Raw genomic sequence first — 18,027 nt, forward strand, 5'->3', positions numbered from 1 at the left:
CAGAAAGAATAATCAGAGAAAAGGGAAGCAATCGGGACATCCAAGTTAGCAAAGTCCCTCCCACCGCCCCTTCCAAATATAATCCCTCTCTCAACACAAATGATATTCCTTCTGTAAGTCAGGTCCATAGAAGAATGTCCAGAAAGACAGATGCAACCTTGGGCTTAGATTCTGTTTTCAGAAATCCTCCAGGGAAGCCTATTCTTTCTGAGTGTGCAAAAATGATAAGTGGCACTAAGGCATGGAATAAATAAACCAATATGTGATTGAATCAATGGTGAATGTTGAAACATTTTGCCAGTATTTTAAAAGAGATCCACTAGTGCAGTGTTGCTCAACCTTGGCAACTTTAAGATGAGTGGACTTCAACTCCCAGAGGTTAGGGTTAGCTTACCTATTTGGAGAGCTGTTCCCGAGCTCTGAGGAAGAGGTCAATTTCCTGAAATACTGTTTCTTGCAAGACCCCATGGCCATAAAGCTCACTCAGTAGAGAAGGCAGAGCTTCTGCAATCAACTTTGTGGTTACAGAAAAAAAAAAAAAAGAATTGCAATCACAGCAGCATCTGTAAATTGTGAAGAAGCAAGGGGTTGTGGATATCTGTGGCAGGCCATGACCACAGTCTTGGAGGGCTCCCATGCCGGCTGGGGGTTTCTGGGAGTTGAAGTCCACCCATCTTAAAGTTGTCAAGGTTGAGAAACACAGCACTAGTTTATTGCCTAAATTTAAATGAGGACCAAGCTGTATCAGCCAACAGCTAGAGTAAACCAGTAGGAATTGATTGTGCTAGATTTTGTTTTTATCATTTGCCTTGGAACCTGAAAACCAGCACAGAGTGTCTTCTAGACAACTGACGTCTTTCACTACAGGTATGGTGTGTGCCACTGTCATTCTCATGGTGACATAATCCAGTAGGACTCAAACCAAAATGTCAGTGTCCAAATTCTATTTTAATTTTTTTCCCCCTCTACAATGCTCCCCTCTTACCCTGACATCTTTTCCATAGCAACTCACTCTGTTCCTGAAATGATTCAAATATCAGGGCATTTCACAACACTTCTCCATTTCTTTAAGAATGGTCTTTCTGTTATTTTTTAGAGGAGTAATATAATGTTGTATTCTCAAGCAAATACAGCATATTGTGACTTAATGGGATGGTCTGATTCATACAACACGCTGAAGCAAGAGCTGGATTTCCACTATGCATACTTTGAAAAATGATTCTGTACAATTGTTTAGATATTATGAAAACTCAGTGCCTCCCTTCAGTTCAATAAATCAGCCCAACTTTTTTCAGTTTGCTGCATGAGCCTGAATAAAGGTGCCAGAGCTTTTAAAAGTCACCTGAACTTTAATGACTGGATTCCTTAAAGCAGCATCATTTTTTTTTCAGGTTGCAAGGAAGGCTGAAAAACACTTGTCTTATTCTGACATTTTTTAGTCACTGTTTTTCTGGTTATTTAGGGCTAGCAAATCTGGCTCTAGATGATCACCTGGTGGCACTAAAGAGAGTTTTCTGTATTGCTTTGCTGCCATCTAGTGGTTGTCTAGACTATTTCAGTTCAGACCTGGTAGTCTTATGCTGCTGCTTCTTTTTTTTTTTTTGGTACCTTCAAGTCAATGTTGACTCCTGGCAGCTGCCTGGACAAGTCCCTGAAGTTTTCTTGGCAAGATTTAGAAGTGGTTTGCCATTGCCTGCTTCCCAGGGCTGAGAGAGCATGACATTCTTCGTGCCTAAGGCAGGACTAGAACTCAGGGTCTCCTGGTTTCTAGTCTGGTGCCTTCACCACTACACCAAACTGGCTCTCAGTCTTATGCATAAAACATGCTAAAACAATGGCTGGACTTCCACTTGGGCTACACACCTGTCATGCGCCCAGGTCAAACATTCCCAAAACGTCTGGTCATATTTGCATGCATGAATGGAATCAACATGTGTCAGCATTTGCAAGTCAAAAAAAACTGGGAGAGGGAAGTGCCAGGAGTGTGAAACCATTTTTTTTTTTTTTTGGACTATCTCTGGCATCCAAGGTCATGCTAACAAGCCGGTGGAGACAGCTGCACAGCATTGAACGAACTGGCATGAGAGGGGGGCGACATACCCAAGAAGCGGGGAGGGGGTTGAGTTCATTGGGCTGTTTAATTTAGAGAAAGCGCGGGAATCCTCATTCACAACTTTTTCACTGTACTGTGTATTACACTCCATTAAAGAGATTTCTACTTAATCACGTATGAATCAAATTTGATGGGAAGTTGAATAGGCAGTCATCACAACACCCTCTGAAAATGATTCAGAAGAACAACCACAACTACCACTACCTTCACAAATACAATTCCTGTTATGACAATCTTTCTTCAATAGTCCTTAGGCAGATAATGGAAATAAAATAAATTAAAACCGAATGGGTAATTTACTTTTCAGTTCTTGGGGATACAATAGCCTTTCTTCCTTGGGGCATATCAGATTTGTGCCTTATTTATTCATGTCATTTCACTGATTTAGTTTTTCTCTTGAGCTTCTCGGCTGTTGGCCTTGTTTGTTATTTGGTCACAGACAAGCATCTTTCCAGTGGGCTGTAAGTAATAACCTTGCAGGCTGAAATGCTCTTCAAATAAATAAAAAAAAGTTAAAAGAGTCAATTTTTTTCCTGCCCCAAAATTGTAAAATAAAAGACATACAATGAAACTGTCTTGAACGAAAAACCATTACAAAAATAAATATGTCATGGCAATAATTTTTCCCTCTGCATTGCACCAAAATAAAGACTGCAACAGCATATAGTCAGAGAGAAGGAATACTCTTAAATGAATAAATATTCAGTGAAGGAAACTTTTAAAATAAGCTACTTCCCTCTCCATGATCTTTGGTACTGGGACTATATATTTGTAGCCTTTCCTAAAACTTGATGTAACATCGCGGGATACTGTTATACCAAGAACTTTTTGCACATAAGCTATGTTTATTGCTACATAATTAGTACTTAGTTGCTAATTGGGATGATAATTATCAGTCTTGATACAGATACTGGCCAATAAATACAGAAGCTGAGTTAGGAAGTTTGCCCAGAAAAAGCTGTGGGCAAAAACATTATGTATAATTGTTTCTAGATCAAGTACTTACAGCCTTCAGTTTCTAATGTACCACACATAATGGGAAGGTGATGGGTTTTATGACATTAGCCATTCTTTTGCTTGGACCAGTATACAGCCCGCCAAGACTGTGGTCATGGCCTGCCACAGATATCCACAACCCTTTGCTTCCTCGCAATTTACTGATGCTGCTGTGATTGTAATTCATTTTTTTCTGTAACCACAAAGCTGATTGCAGAAGCTCTGCCTTCTTTACTGAGTGAGCTTTATGGCCATGGGGTCTTGCAAGAAACAGTATTTCAGGAAATTGACCTCTTCCTCAGGGCCCAGGAACAGCTCTCTGAGTAGGTAAGCTAATCCTAACCTCTGAAATCTTTACTGAGAGTTTTCTATGGTCAATGGGTTTGCAGGAAGATATTTAATCCCCTCTCTTGGCAACATTGTGTGCATGCCCCCCAGCCCACCAACCAGCACTAGGGCTAAGGTACCTAAGCTGCAAAAATCTAGATAACCACCAAATGGAGGCAAAGAAAGAGAGAAAAAAGTAAAATCTTTGCTGCCATCTAGTGGCATTCTTAATTTTTGCAGTTCAGTTGGTAGTAGTACTTTTAACTCTGCCTTAGAAAAGAAAAATGTACAGTATCAGTAAATGGAAAATGCAAGAATAACATGGGGAACTAATTGTTCAAATTATTAAGTGTGAATCTATGTGGACTAGATAGTTATAGGTCTTCAGACAGTGATTCATATTTGTATATTAAGCTGATCTCTCTCTAATATGTGAGAACCAGTTTGGTGTAGTGGTTAAGGCACTGGGCTAGAAACCAGGAGACCATGAGTTCTAGTCATGCCATAGACATGAAACCAGCTGGGTGACCTTGGGCCAGTCGCTCTCTCTCAGCCCTAGGAAGGAGGCAATGGCAAACTACTTCCGAAAAACCGTGCCAAGAAAACTGCAGGGACTTGTCCAGGCAGTCTCTGAGAATTGGACATGATTGAACAGATTAAAAAAAATCTAATATGTAGCCTTATTCATATTAATACGTGGTGGCCACCGAGGGGATAGAAAACGAGGAAGATCTTACAAGTTGTTTGCTGTAAGTGTCACCCCTCAGGCTTTGGTGTGGACCCCAGAGAACCCCTCACATCTGCGTTTTGACAAAAGTCAGTGCTTGCACATGGTCCTAACCACTTTGCCAGGACTTCTGATAGTTGAAGAGGATAGGAAGGGTGGTATAGGAAGACCACTATGAAAAAGAGCTCAGGGTGCAAATATCTGGGTTGTGGTTGAGAAAAAGACAGTTTTGCTTGAATGTAATATAAGGTTCCACTGCAGCACAAGTTCTGGAAAAAAGAAAGCATAATGGAGCTACCTCAAGATCTCATGATAAATATGCACAGGAGGGATGTGTGTGTGTGTAGGATATCAAATGATAATTTATCGCTCTTCTCTATTGTTCTGGCACTACTTATTTTTTTCCTGAGCACTCTAGTTATATTGCTACCCAGCATAGCATGGAGACCTCATTTAGATTCAGGGGGAGATACGTCACCCAGTAGAGTATATTTGAAATGAATTGGTTTCAGTGTGGATTGGAAGAGAAGAACATGTCAGATGAACTATCCCCTGACCCATCGCTGGCAGGTCTGAAACACTGGTTACTGAAAATGGCAGTGGACAGGTCTCTGGCCATTCATCTTAGGCTTCTGAGCTTCCCAAATGCCTTCAGTTGGCTGCTGTAGGGCACAGACTCCAGCTCAATGTTTCTTATGTTCTTATGTTGTTTATAGTTCGCAGCTCCTCTGGTTAAGTACTCAAATAGCCATGTAAGCAACAAAAAGAATTTTGTAGCTGTATAGTGCAATAATTTATCTATCAATTCCTGTAATAATTTGTGTTATTTGATTATGTAGATGCATTGGTAAGAACTAACAACTCGAAGTTCAGCCTGTATAAATGCAGTGAGCTATAGACTGCAAAGTAAGCATGTGTGTGTGTGAGTAGAGAATGAGTGTGGACAATGTGCATAATGCATACTTGGTATTAATCACTGCCGATAAGAAGTGTGGTGAAAGGTGAAAGGTCCCCTGTGCAAGCTCTGAGTCATGTCTGACCCTTTGGGGGGATGCCACTTTCACAACATTTTCTTGGCAAACAAAAGCGGGGTGCTTTGCCATTGCCTTCCCCAGCTGTCACCTTCCCCAGCAAGCCGCGTACTCATTTTACCGACCTTGGAAGGATGGAAGGCTGAGTTGACCTGAGCCGGCTACCCAAGAATCCAGCTTCCGTTGGGATTGAACTTGGGTTGTGGGGAGAGTTTCGGTTACAATACTGCTGCCTACTGCTCTGTGCCACACAAAGCTGGCATTTGGCTTTTCACATGTTGCAAACATTTTAGAGAAGAATCTGTATGCTAGGAAATGATGAAGAAGGAGCATTGACCTAAGAACTAGAGCCATTTTCCTTTAGCAGCCATAGGGCTTCTTTCTCTTTCACTCGCTTCTCTGCTCTTCTCTCTCGAGCACTGATTGGAGGCTTCAAATCTCCCTCTGGAGTTTGTCCAATCCTGTCCTGCAATTTCTCCTGATCTGCTGAGTCACTTCCTGGATTAGATTCCTCAAGTCCTTGCTGATAAGTTTTGTTTTCCCCTTCTGACTCTGAATAAGTTTTGTTTTTGGAGTCAGAAGCAGGCTGAAACCTCACACTGCTGCCTGCTTGCTTTGCATTATGATTCTTACATGATATACTACTGGATGCACAACAACTCATAATTCTCTTGCTTTTTTTGCCTCCCCCATTCCAGAGAACCACCCAGAATCCCCTTTTCAGGAGAGATGGGTGGTGATAGAAATTTGAAAAATAAATAAATAAATAAACCTACAACTTGTTCATGGAATAAACAAGTATAAGCACTGAATGATTCTCATTCTCATTCTCTCTCCCTCTCCCCCGCCCCTCTCTCTTTCTCTCCTGTATCTATCTAATATCATGCCCATTGTAACAAATTCTGACAGGTTCTGCCTTCTGATCATAATCAAACTGATCAGGGTCATATATGCACCTTGGACTTCAGTGTGTTGATTCTGATACTTCAGACAATGATAAGTAGGTATCAGGGCAGAAGGAGCTAAAAGGAAATGGAAATACTAAAAGCACAACTACAAACAATCCTGATAGAGGAAAGAAATGGAGGTCAGCAGAAGAAACCATTGTGGCTACCTCCCCCCCCCCCCAATGCTTCATAAAGATCTGAAACAAAAAAGGACACATACAGGACATGGAAAGAAGGGTACATCACAAAGGAAGATTTCAAACAGAAAAGCTAGAATTATTGAGTTAGTGTTAGACAAATGAAAGCTCACAATGAACTGCAGCTACTGAAGAATTATTAAAAAAAACTTTAGATAAGCACAAAATAAATGAAGAAAGTAACTTGAATAATAGCTACTTACTGCTAACAGATGCTACCTGATAGTCTTACATAACCTTTTTGAGAAATCTTGGAGAACTCACGAAGTACACAAGTGGAGAAGAGCAAATTTGTTGTTGTTTATTCGTTCAGTCGCTTCCAACTCTTCGTGACTTCATGGACCAGCCCACGCCAGAGCTTCCTGTTGATCGTCAACACCCCCAGCTCCCCCAGGGACGAGTCCATCACATCTAAAATATCATCTATCCATCTTGCCCTTGGTCGGCCCCTCTTCCTTTTGCCTTCCACTCTCCCTAGCATCAGCATCTTCTCCAGGGTGTCCTGTCTTCTCATTAAGTGGCCAAAGTAGTTCAGTTTTGCCTTTAATATCATTCCCTCAAGTGAGCAGGCTGGCTTTAATTCCAGGAGAATGGACTGGTTTGATCTTCTTGCAGTCCAAGGCACTCTCAGAATTTTCCTCCAACACAACAGTTCAAAAGCATCTATCTTCCTTCGCTCAGCCTTCCTTATGGTCCAGCTCTCGCAGCCATATGTTACTACTGGGAATACCATTGCTTTAACTATGCGGACTTTTGTTGTCAGTGTGATGTCTCTGCTCTTAACTATTTTATTGAGATTTGTCCCAAGGATTAAATGTCTTTTGATTTCCTGACTGCAGTCAGCATCTGCAGTAATCTTCACACCTAGAAATACAAAGTCTTTCACTGCCTCTATGTTTTCTCCCTCTATTTGCCAGTTATCAATCAAGCTGGTTGCCATCATCTTGGTTTTTTTGAGGTTTAGCTGCAAGCCAGCTTTTGCACTTTCTTCTTTCACCTTCATCATAAGGCTCCTCAGTTCCTCTTCGCTTTTAGCCATCAAAGTGGTATCATTTGCATATCTGAGATTGTTAATGTTTCTTCCAGCGATTTTAACTCCAGCCTTGGATTCCTCAAGCCCAGCACGTCGCATGATGTGTTCTGCATACAAGTTGAATAGGTAGGGTGAGAGTATACAGCCCTGCCGTACTCCTTTCCCAATCTTAAACCAGTCAGTTGTTCCGTGGTCTGTTTTTACTGTTGCTATTTGGTCGTTATACAGATTCTTCAGGAGGCATACAAGATGACTTGGTATCCCCATACCACTAAGAACTTGCCACAATTTGTTATGGTCCACACAGTCAAAGGCTTTAGAATAGTCAATAAAACAGAAATAGATGTTTTTCTGAAACTCCCTGGCTTTTTCCATTATCCAGCGGATATTGGCAATTTGGTCCCTAGTTCCTCTGCCTTTTCTAAACCCAGCTTGTACATCTGGCAATTCTCGCTCCATGAATTGCTGAAGTCTACCTTGCAGGATCTTGAGCATTACCTTACTGGCATGTGAAATAAGTGCCACTGTTCAATAGTTTGAACATTCTTTAGTGTTCCCCTTTTTTGGTATGGGGATATAAGTTGATTTTTTCCAATCTGATGGCCATTCTTCTCTTTTCCAAATTTGCTGGCATATAGCATGCATTACCTTTACAGCATCATCTCACAAGATTTTGAACAATTCAGCTGGGATACTGTCGTCTTCTTAAGGCCCATTCAACCTCACTCTTCAGGATGTCTGGCTCTAGCTCACTGACCACACCGTCAAAGCTATTCCCAATATTGTTATCCTTCCTATACAGGTCTTCTGTGTATTCTTGCCACCTTTTCTTGATCTCTTCTTCTTCTGTTAGGTCCTTGCCATCTTTGTTTTTGATCATACCCATTTTGGCCTGGAATTTACCTCCCATGTTTCTAATTTTCTGGAAGAGGTCTCTTGTCCTTCCTATTCTATTGTCTTCTTCCACTTCTGTGCATTGCTTGTTTAAAAATAATTCCTTATCTTTTCTGGCTAACCTCTGGAATTTTGTATTTAATTGGGCATATCTCTCCCTATCACTGTTGCCTTTTGCTTTCCTTCTTTCTTGGGCTACTTCTAGTGTCTCAGCAGACAGCCATTTTGCCTTCTTGGTTTTCTCTTTCTTTGGGATGTATTTTGTTGCCGCCTCCTGAACAATGTTGCGAACTTCTGTCCATAGTTCTTCCAGGACCCTATCTACTAAGTCCAGTCCCTTAAATCTATTCTTCACCTCCACTGCATATTCCTCAGGAATATTAGTGAGCTTATATCTAGCTGATCTGTGGGTCTTCCCTAATCCCTTTAGTCTGATCCTAAATTGTGCAAGAAGAAGTTCATGATCGGAACTACAGTCAGCTCCAGGCCTTGTTTTTACTGACTGTACAGATGTCCGCCACCTTTGGCTGCAAAGGATGTAGTCAATCTGATTTTGGTGTTGTCCATCTGGTGAAGTCCATGTATAAAGCCGTCTCTTAGGTTGTTGGAAGAGAGTGTTTGTTATGCAGAGTGAATTGTCTTGGCAAAATTCTATCAGCCTATGTCCTGCTTCGTTTTGTTCTCCCAGGCCATGCTTACCTGTAATTCCAGGTATCATTTGACTGCCCACCTTAGCATTCCAGTCTCCTGTGATGAAAACAACATCTCTTTTAGGCGTATTGTCCAGTAGGTGCTGCAGATCCTCATAGAACTGATCTACTTCAGCTTCTTCAGCATCTGTGGTTGGGGCATATATTTGGATCACTGTGATGTTAATGGCTTGCCCTGAATTCAAACTGAGATCATACTATCGTTTTTTGGATTGTATCCAAGCACTGCTTTAGCCACTTTGCTATTAATTATGAAGGCTACTCCATTTCTTCTGTGGTCCTCTTGTCCACATTAGTAGATCTGGTGGTCATCTGATGTGAAGTGGCCCATTCCAGTCCATTTCAGTTCACTGATGCCCAAAATGTCTATCTTTAATCTTGACATCTCACCAATAACCACATCCAATTTGCCCTGGCTCATAGATCTTACATTCCAGGTTCCAATGGTGTGTTGATCCTTAGAACATCGGACTGGCCGTTCACCACCAGCACCGTCGGCCGCTAGCCGTCCTTTCGGCTTTGAGCTAGCTGCATCATCACATCTGGGGCTAGTTGAACTCATCCTCTGTTCCTCCCCAGTAGCATTTTGACCATCTTCCGACCTAGGAGTCTCATCTTCCGATGGTATACCGACATATCTCTGGTTGTACTGATCCATTTAGTTTTCATGGCAAGAATACTGGGGTGGTTGCCATTACCCTCCCCAGGGATCGCAATTAGTCTGACCTCTCTGTCATGACCTTCCCATCTTGGGTGGCCCTTCATGGTCAAGCTCATGGCATCACTGAGGTGCTCCAGCTCCAGCACCATGACAAGGTAGTGATCCTTTGCTGAAGGAAGAGCAAATGTCCCTCTTTTCAGAAAGCAGAAAAACATTTATACCCGGGAAGATTCTAGGGCAGGCCATTAAGTTATCAATCTGCGAACACCTTAAAAGCAATGCAGTAATTACCAGAAGGCAACATGCTATTTGTCAACAGCAAATCTCTAGATGATTCAAAATAGGGGGAACTGCTAATATCCAAAATGATAGAAACAACATTTAAAATGATCTTGGTAGATTGGTCTGAAAATAATAGAATGAAATTTAAGACAGACAAGTGCAAAGTTATTCACATAGGAAAGAAAAATCAATGCCCAGCTGTAGGATCGTGGGTACTAGGCTTGCTAATGTTACTTGTGAAAAATTTCCAGGAAGAGTACAGGTCCTCAACTTATGACCACAATCGGGATTGGAATTTCCATTGCTAAGTGAGGTGGTCATTAAGTGAGTCACGTGCGATTTTACAAACTTTTTTTGCCATGGTCATTAAGTGAATCACTGTGATAGTTAAGTGAATCATTAGAGTTGTTAAGTAAATCCAGCTTCCCTATTGAGTTTGCTTGTCGGAAGGTGGCTGGGAAGGTTGCAAATGGTGATCACGTGATCCTGGGATGCTACAGCCATTGTAAATACATGCCAGTTGCCAAGCACCTGAATTTTGATCATGTGACTGCATTGGTTGTAAGTGTGAGGACTGGTCATAAGTCATTTTTTTCAGAGCTGTCGTAATTTCAAATGATTGCTATATGAATGGTCATAAGTGAAGAACTATCTGCAGTGATTGCAAACTGAATGTGAGCCAATAATGTGTTGTGGCTGCAGAAATGGTAAATGCATTTGACTGCATACTAAATACATTTGGTATCTATTGTTAGGTCAATCATCTACATTTGGTAATTCTCCATATACACAGCTCTTTGGTCTCCTGATACCTTAGGATCTCTCGTCGGTGTTTTAAGGTAGAATGGCATCAGCTTCTGGGAAAGTTATTGACTTGTGGAAGGGAGAGGCAGATATAAAGGAGTCTGCCTATATTTCAGAATAGATACACACTAGATCAGTGTTTCTCAGCCTTGGCAACTTTAAGACATGTGGATTTCAACTCCCAGAATTCCCACAGTGCAATTTAAACCATAGTGCAATTTAACACTAGGGATGAATCACTGAGTGAAGATTTGGACACTATTGTTAGTGTTCAACAGCAGCCTCAAAATTAAAACATGTGCATAGGCATGGGGTGGGGGAGATGATGAAACATCAGGATGCAAGATTGGAAAGCTGAGGTTTTTTGTTACATTTTCATCATCATTGTTTGTCCTGGACACCTACAGCCATGTGAGTGAGGGAAGGAACGAACAAATGTATAGGGTCGGAGCTTATTATGAATACCTTCTCAAACTTTGTATTTAAGGCCCCATATCTGCAGCAAAGAATATATTTTATTCCCCTAGGATGTAGAGTGAGCATGCATTTTAATAAGAAAACTGTGGAGTGTCTTGATGCATCCATGATATCTTCAGGTTTTGGTTTTGTGCCTTAGAATCCATCCTGACCTCTGGCAGCTGCACTTTTCAGAAGTGGTTTGCCATTACCTTCTTCTTCCTAGGGCCAAGAGGGAGTTAGTGGCCCAAGGTAGCCCAGCTGGCTTTCATAACTAAGGCAGGACCAGAACTCTTGGCCTCCTGGCCAGCTTCTAACCCAGCTCCTTTAATCACTTCATCAAACTGGCTCCAGTAGAGATATTACATATAACAGGCCCTTGTGATGCATTAGAATTTGAAATATTGCTTTCTTTTTCTCCTTCTCCCTGCATCCCCCGCTGCATGCAGCTTTAATAACTTGACAGCATTAATCTTATCCCATATTGCGACATGTAAAACATTGTCTCAGGAGATACATATCCCAGATGCTATTTTGCTAGGGGCACCCTTGTGACCTTGATCAAGTCACTTTTGCCTCTATTTCCCCTGCTGTCCTTCAGTCTGCCTTGGCAACTGGATACCTCGGAGGTATTTTTGTCCCTAATTGTCAATATGGCTCTTATCGTGTCTGAGATTAGAGAAGCTCCTGAAGTAAGAGGTGAGGCTAATCGAGAGAGAAAGGACAGCACAACTGGAACACCTTTGCCACTGAAAAGATGAGCAGTGAAAGTAGCAAAGGCAATGAAATGATGGTGGAAGGGGAAGCTAAGGGGAAATGTATCAGTACTGTGAAGAAAGCAATGAACCTGCATCGGCTGGGGATATCAGCAGCCTGTGTGGGGCACTCTTGGCTAGTTCAGCTCCCTGTATCCTCCGTCATCTCACAATGCTAAGAGTGAGAGACTTGATTCTTTCAGACACTGTTTACTGATAGCAGTCAACCACCAATACAATCCCATGGTCCCACTGCAGGATGTCTGAAGCAACAAGATTGCTCCAGTTTCCTCTTCGAGACTAGAGAGAGGTGCAGTATCAAATGTGAACATTCAGGGAGGCCTCCAAGACTGGAAGTGTCTATAGATACATTGGATGCAAAGCCTCCTGGCCCATAATATAATTGTGTGTGATTTACATGCTTTCCATTTTCAGTAGCATCTGGGAGTTTGTGAAAAAAGGCATTCACAAAGACACAAAGTCGGAGGACTTTGCATCCCATTTAAGGGATCTTTCCAGCAGCATCTAGGATCATCCATTTATGCTTGTAGAAGGAAACCTTAGGAACACTGGAGACTGCATTTGCACTGGTCTGTCTTGACTGATTGGCAACAAGTGTCCAAGGACTGAGATGGGAATCTTTCTCAACATTTTCTGGTGATGCCAAGATTCTGCTTGAGATTATCTGCATGACAGACATGTGTCCTGCCCTTCACTTATTACTTCTCTGTGTGTAAGCTAAACCATACTGTGTTGGTTCACTTGGAACTCCGCCATTTGGTTTATAAACCAAGTGTTATGTTTTAATGTGGTTTGAGACCCTAGTCGGTTACAATTTATTCAGTAAGCCAGAGTTAAACAAACTGTGGCTTAGAAATAATGTATGAACCCAGCCATTGTGTATATAGAATGTTAAGCACTACATACTGTTAAAGCTTCATTCCTTTATAGTGTAAGATCACAATTTAAAATTAGGTTTGTCAGGCATTTGACAAAGCTTTCTACTGTATGGCTGTAAATAGAATAAATAAGTGTCCTAGTACTCTATTATAGTTGATTCCTGAATCTGTTTTTTTCCCCCCTTAAAGTTCTTTCTATTTTCTTGTTTAATTCTTTTTGGCAGTATTCACTGGAGAAACCAACAAACATTAAGTGGAAATCCTTTCACAATAGCAAAGGGTGCCCCTTAAGTTCAAACCCTCCTAGGAACACATTTCACATCTCACCTCTTCTTGAAATAGCTCTGAAAAATGTGTCAGCTCTTCCAAAAGAGTTGTTTCAATGTATTTCACACATTCAGAAAACAAGGGGAAGAAATACTATGGACTGTAGTTTCATATATCACATGCCTGTTTAGATATTTTGTCTTCATATTAGGAGAAATTTTAGCACAGGTTATTTAAAATGCATCAATTGAGTCGGCTGGTGTAATATGGGGACAGGGACCATGTGCTCAAAGGAGCTCATGTATCAAGTGATATCACCCTTGATATTTGCCAGGCTCCCTGCCAATGTAACCTGAGTTAATTTAACTTTATATTAAATGAAATTGGATTAAATTAATCACACTGGAAGTTGGCATTAAGTGGGATGCTGGCATGCAGCGAAGTAGAGTGAGTCGATAGCTTTTACCTCCATTATTTACAAGTATGCCTTTATAGACACCCTTCAAAAATGAAAAGGAGAGAAGCTACAGATCTGTGATTTATTGGGAAGGCTGGCAAGTAGGATGACCTTTGCAAAAACTAGAGATTTCTTTATCTCTTTGCTGCCATCAGTTGGTCATCTTGATTTTTCCAGGCCAGGTATAGTAACTGCACTGACCAAAAAGACTGATAGGAATGGCAGAGAACAATCTGGGAAAGGCAAAGGGGGTGTCAAGGAACAACCTCACCAGTTCATGTTCTGGTAAATGGGTCATCCAGGCAACCATTTTGTGAAAGCACCCACAAAGTAAGCTGTCCTACTTACAGAAATAATTTCAGTACTCTAGGTTCTCCATTTCCAAATACTTTATCCTGATGCCCAATATATTTCTTCTTCCCTTCATTTGGTGGCAGTCGTCCACCATCTGAACTAGAGCTACCTCCAGCTTGTCTGAGGTTATCTTCTCTTTCCTAACATTGATCTTAGAAGTCATCTCTGTGACAGCAGTCATGACTCTTCCACTATGTCATTCTATTGAAGTTCAAAACTCTCCAATAGAAGAGAATATCTATAGCTCCGGATCGAACTGTGGAGTCCTTGGTGCTCTCTGAGCTTGGTGGTTTGCTTGCAGACATTTCATGACCCAACTAGGTAACTTCATCAGTGCAAGTGAGGTTGGGGTTTGCTCCCTGTTTATATATAGGAGCTTGTCCTGCCAGTTTTGGTGGGGGTGTGGCATCAGGAAAACCTGAGATTCCCCAGATATGAGGATGTTCACCAGTAGGCAATTCGTTACCTATTGTTTGAAATAAATATTTGGTTCCATTGAGATGCTGTAAGTAAGAAAAATGCTCTCTCTTTTTTTGCACACAAAACAGTTACCTTGATCAGATGATATTTTTGTTTTTACGGACTGCAATTTGTTTCTCTTCAGCAAAGGATCGTTACCTTGTCGTGGTGCTGGAGCTTGAGCACCTCAATGATGCCATGAGCAAAACCGTGAAGGGCCACCCAAGACGGGAAGGTCATGACAGAGAGGTCAGACTAAATGCGATCCCTGGGGAAGGTAATGGCAACCCACCCCAGTATTCTTGCCGTGAAAACTAAATGGATCAGTACAACCAGAGATATGTCGGTATACCATCGGAAGATGAGACCCCCAGGTCGGAAGATGGTCAAAATGCTACTGGGGAGGAACAGAGGATGAGCTCAACTAGCCCCAGACGTGATGACGTAGCTAGCTCAAAGCTGAAAGGACGGCTAGCGGCTGACGGTGCTGGTGGTGAATGGCGAATCCGATGTTCTAAGGATCAACACACCAGCTGACTGTAGTTCCGATCATGAACTTCTTCTTGCACAATTTAGGATCAGACTAAAGAGATTAGGGAAGACCCACAGATCAGCTAGATATGAGCTCACTAATATTCCTAAGGAATATGCAGTGGAGGTGAAGAATAGATTTAAGGGACTGGACTTAGTAGATAGGGTCCCGGAAGAACTCTGGACAGAAGTTGGCAGCATTGTTCAGGAGGCGGCAACAAAATACATCCCAAAGAAAGAGAAAACCAAGAAGGCAAAATGGCTGTCTGCTGAGACACTAGAAGTAGCCCAAGAAAGAAGGAAAGCAAAAGGCAACAGTGATAGGGGGAGATATGCCCAATTAAATGCAAAATTCCAGAGGTTAGCCAGAAGAGATAAGGAATTATTTTTAAACAAGCAATGCGCGGAAGTGGAAGAAGACAATAGAATAGGAAGGACAAGAGACCTCTTCCAGAAAATTAGTTTTCTAGAAATTTAGATTTTGAATGCTGGAAAGTGCTTTTTGACACAGAGATATGTGCTACCACTGAGCTATACCCTTTCTTTTTTATCATGAATTTGGAAATGTGCAGTAGGTCTTATCATGAATTTGGAAATGTGCAGTAGGTCTTAAAATAAATGTTAGTTAACTCTTATATCCACGGGACGCGGTGGCGCTGCGGGTTAAACCGCTGAGCTGCCGATCGGAAGGTCGGCGGTTCAAAACCGCGCGGCGGGGTGAGCTCCCGTTGCTAGTTCCAGCTCCTGCTCACCTAGCAGTTCGAAAACATGCAAATGTGAGTAGATCAATAGGTACTGCTTCGGTGGGAAGGTAATGGCGTTCCGTGTCGTCATGCCGGCCACATGACCCGGAAGCGTCTACGGACAACACCGGCTCTAAGGCTTAGAAACGGAGATGAGCACCACCCCCTAGAGTCGGACACGACTGGACTTTACGTCAAGGGAAACCTTTACCTTTACCTAACTCTTATATATATGTGGTATGGGGAGATAAGGAAGAGTTTAGTTCCAGTTCAAATGTTGTAAATAGCTTACAACAATATAATAGCACTGCTTATTAATTAAAATCTGTGGAAAAATGGAAACTATTTTCAACCAGATTTTTAAAAAATGCTAATTTGAAGCATTTTATTATTCATTGTTTTATTCTTTGGAAGATCTAATTTGGAATCTGGCCTTCTCTTTGACCTGCTAAATTCCTGGACACATGCTGCTATTGATAAATGTCACCGTCTTATTAGCTCATGGAATCTGGTGTGCATACATGATTAGCAGGGCAGACTCTGATCCTACTCAGTTTTGAATCTTACTTCTCCATGAATAGATAATGTAATTGATGCCATGCCCCAGGGCCACAAATGGCCAGCTGCTTCAATGGAATGCCTTCTGTGTTAAAATTCCTGTTACTCTACTCCCTGTTTTGTAACTAGTTCACCTGAAAATATGAATCAGTAGGAGAATGACAAGTATGGAACTGCCTATGCTGAAAATATGGAGACAGTTTGATAAAATGGTCATTGAACACAACAAAAACAGCAACAACATCTAACAGGTTGCTTTCAATTAATAATTTTAATTGTAGCTCTCTTACACTTGCTCTTTCTCTCTCTCCACACACACACAGCATTAAGAAAGTAATATTTTGTCTTAGCATGATGTATGAACCAAAACTGAGTATGTATATCTGTGTTATTTTAACTTATCCTACCCAAACTGGCTTCTAATGACTCTTTTTACTTAAAACACCTTCTAAAATTACCTCCCACTTAATTAGTACCAAGGCCATCTGTCTTTAGTTTTCCATCTATGAAGGGAACTGTTTGTTTGCCAATGAATGGAGAGATGTTGATCGAAGAGTGGATTTTATATTTCCAAAAATGGAGAACCAATCATTGTTTAGTTCTTTACTCATCCAGGCAACTTTCTGGATGCAATTTTATGCCACTCTTTAATCTGATAAGACCTGGTTGGAATACATAGAGATTGCCCTCACATTCCATGGAAGACTCTAATGTTGGTTGTCTCTTCATGCCATTTAAAGATGATGAGTTGCATCAAACTGATGAATTCATCAAGCATTCCATGTGTGTGTGAAGCTTTTCCAAAAATACCAGGAGAATGACAGATTTTGTTACAAAAGAGAAAGTTTTGAAATGGCATACAATTATGGATTCTCAGAACAACAATAAACAGTGAAAACTAAAAAGGCATTCATCTACTGTCTTCCTTAAAAAAAACCCTCAAAAGGTTGGAAATCCATCAGTCTGGATATTTAAAAAACTAACATAAAAATGAACCTCAACCTCAACCTGAAGCAACAGTTAACCAGGCTGTCAGCAAGAAACATGTTCAAAGAAAAACTTGACAAATCTGCCACTTACTTCAGTGGATTTCAACAAATGCAGTGACTCGATTTATTGACATTTATATAGACTATAAGCTACCATGCTCCAAAACACACATTAAAGTCTGAAGCAATTATGTATTTAGAGCATTTACAGCATGTATGGCTGCCAACTGAGGGGTAAACACAAATACACGCTGGTTGTTTAGTTTGCGGACAGATTGCCAAAAAAAACCAAAGGTCCATGCCACTCTACCCTTATCAAACTGTGGATTCATTAAAATTCATTCGGTTTTACTGCCTGCCTTAGTCAGTCAGTTTTCCACTGCAGTTCTTTCTTTTAAAAATTAAAGAACAAATGAACAGACCTGTTTAAGAGAAAGCGCATAGGCATACACATGCACACAGATGCAACACATCTCTATATTACACAGGAGAAAATATATATGCCTCCTATGGCCATTGTTGGTGAAGGGTCTGGAAGATACAATAAGCCATGCACTGCATGATTTTTCTACTTTATTTAAACTAGAAATGCCAGAGATTGAATCCAGGCTGGCTGGTATATATTATACACACTCTGTTGAACAGACATTTCTGTAATTGAGTAGACCTTTTGGGGCTCTGCCGTTTTGACTTTTGATCTGTCCCAAATTACTGGGATTTATTGCTAGACTACAGGAAAATAAATAAGATAAAATGTACAAGGAGGAGGAGAAGTCTTTTGTTTATATAGTTTCCCCCCCGCCAAAAAACCTAATTTATGCCCCATCTTTGCGTCAG

The 18,027-nt window shown here is 41.2% G+C and overlaps 1 protein-coding gene across 1 annotated transcript in view; it reads right to left on the reverse strand.

The window, feature by feature from the left end:
- CNTN5 (contactin 5) overlaps nt 1-18,027 on the reverse strand; it is a 255,596-nt gene that overhangs the window by 35,428 nt on the left and 202,141 nt on the right. The gene's annotated exons all lie outside the window — the stretch shown is intronic.

The sequence above is a fragment of the Candoia aspera genome, chromosome 5 (assembly GCF_035149785.1).
Source record: "Candoia aspera isolate rCanAsp1 chromosome 5, rCanAsp1.hap2, whole genome shotgun sequence".
NCBI lineage: Eukaryota > Metazoa > Chordata > Lepidosauria > Squamata > Boidae > Candoia > Candoia aspera.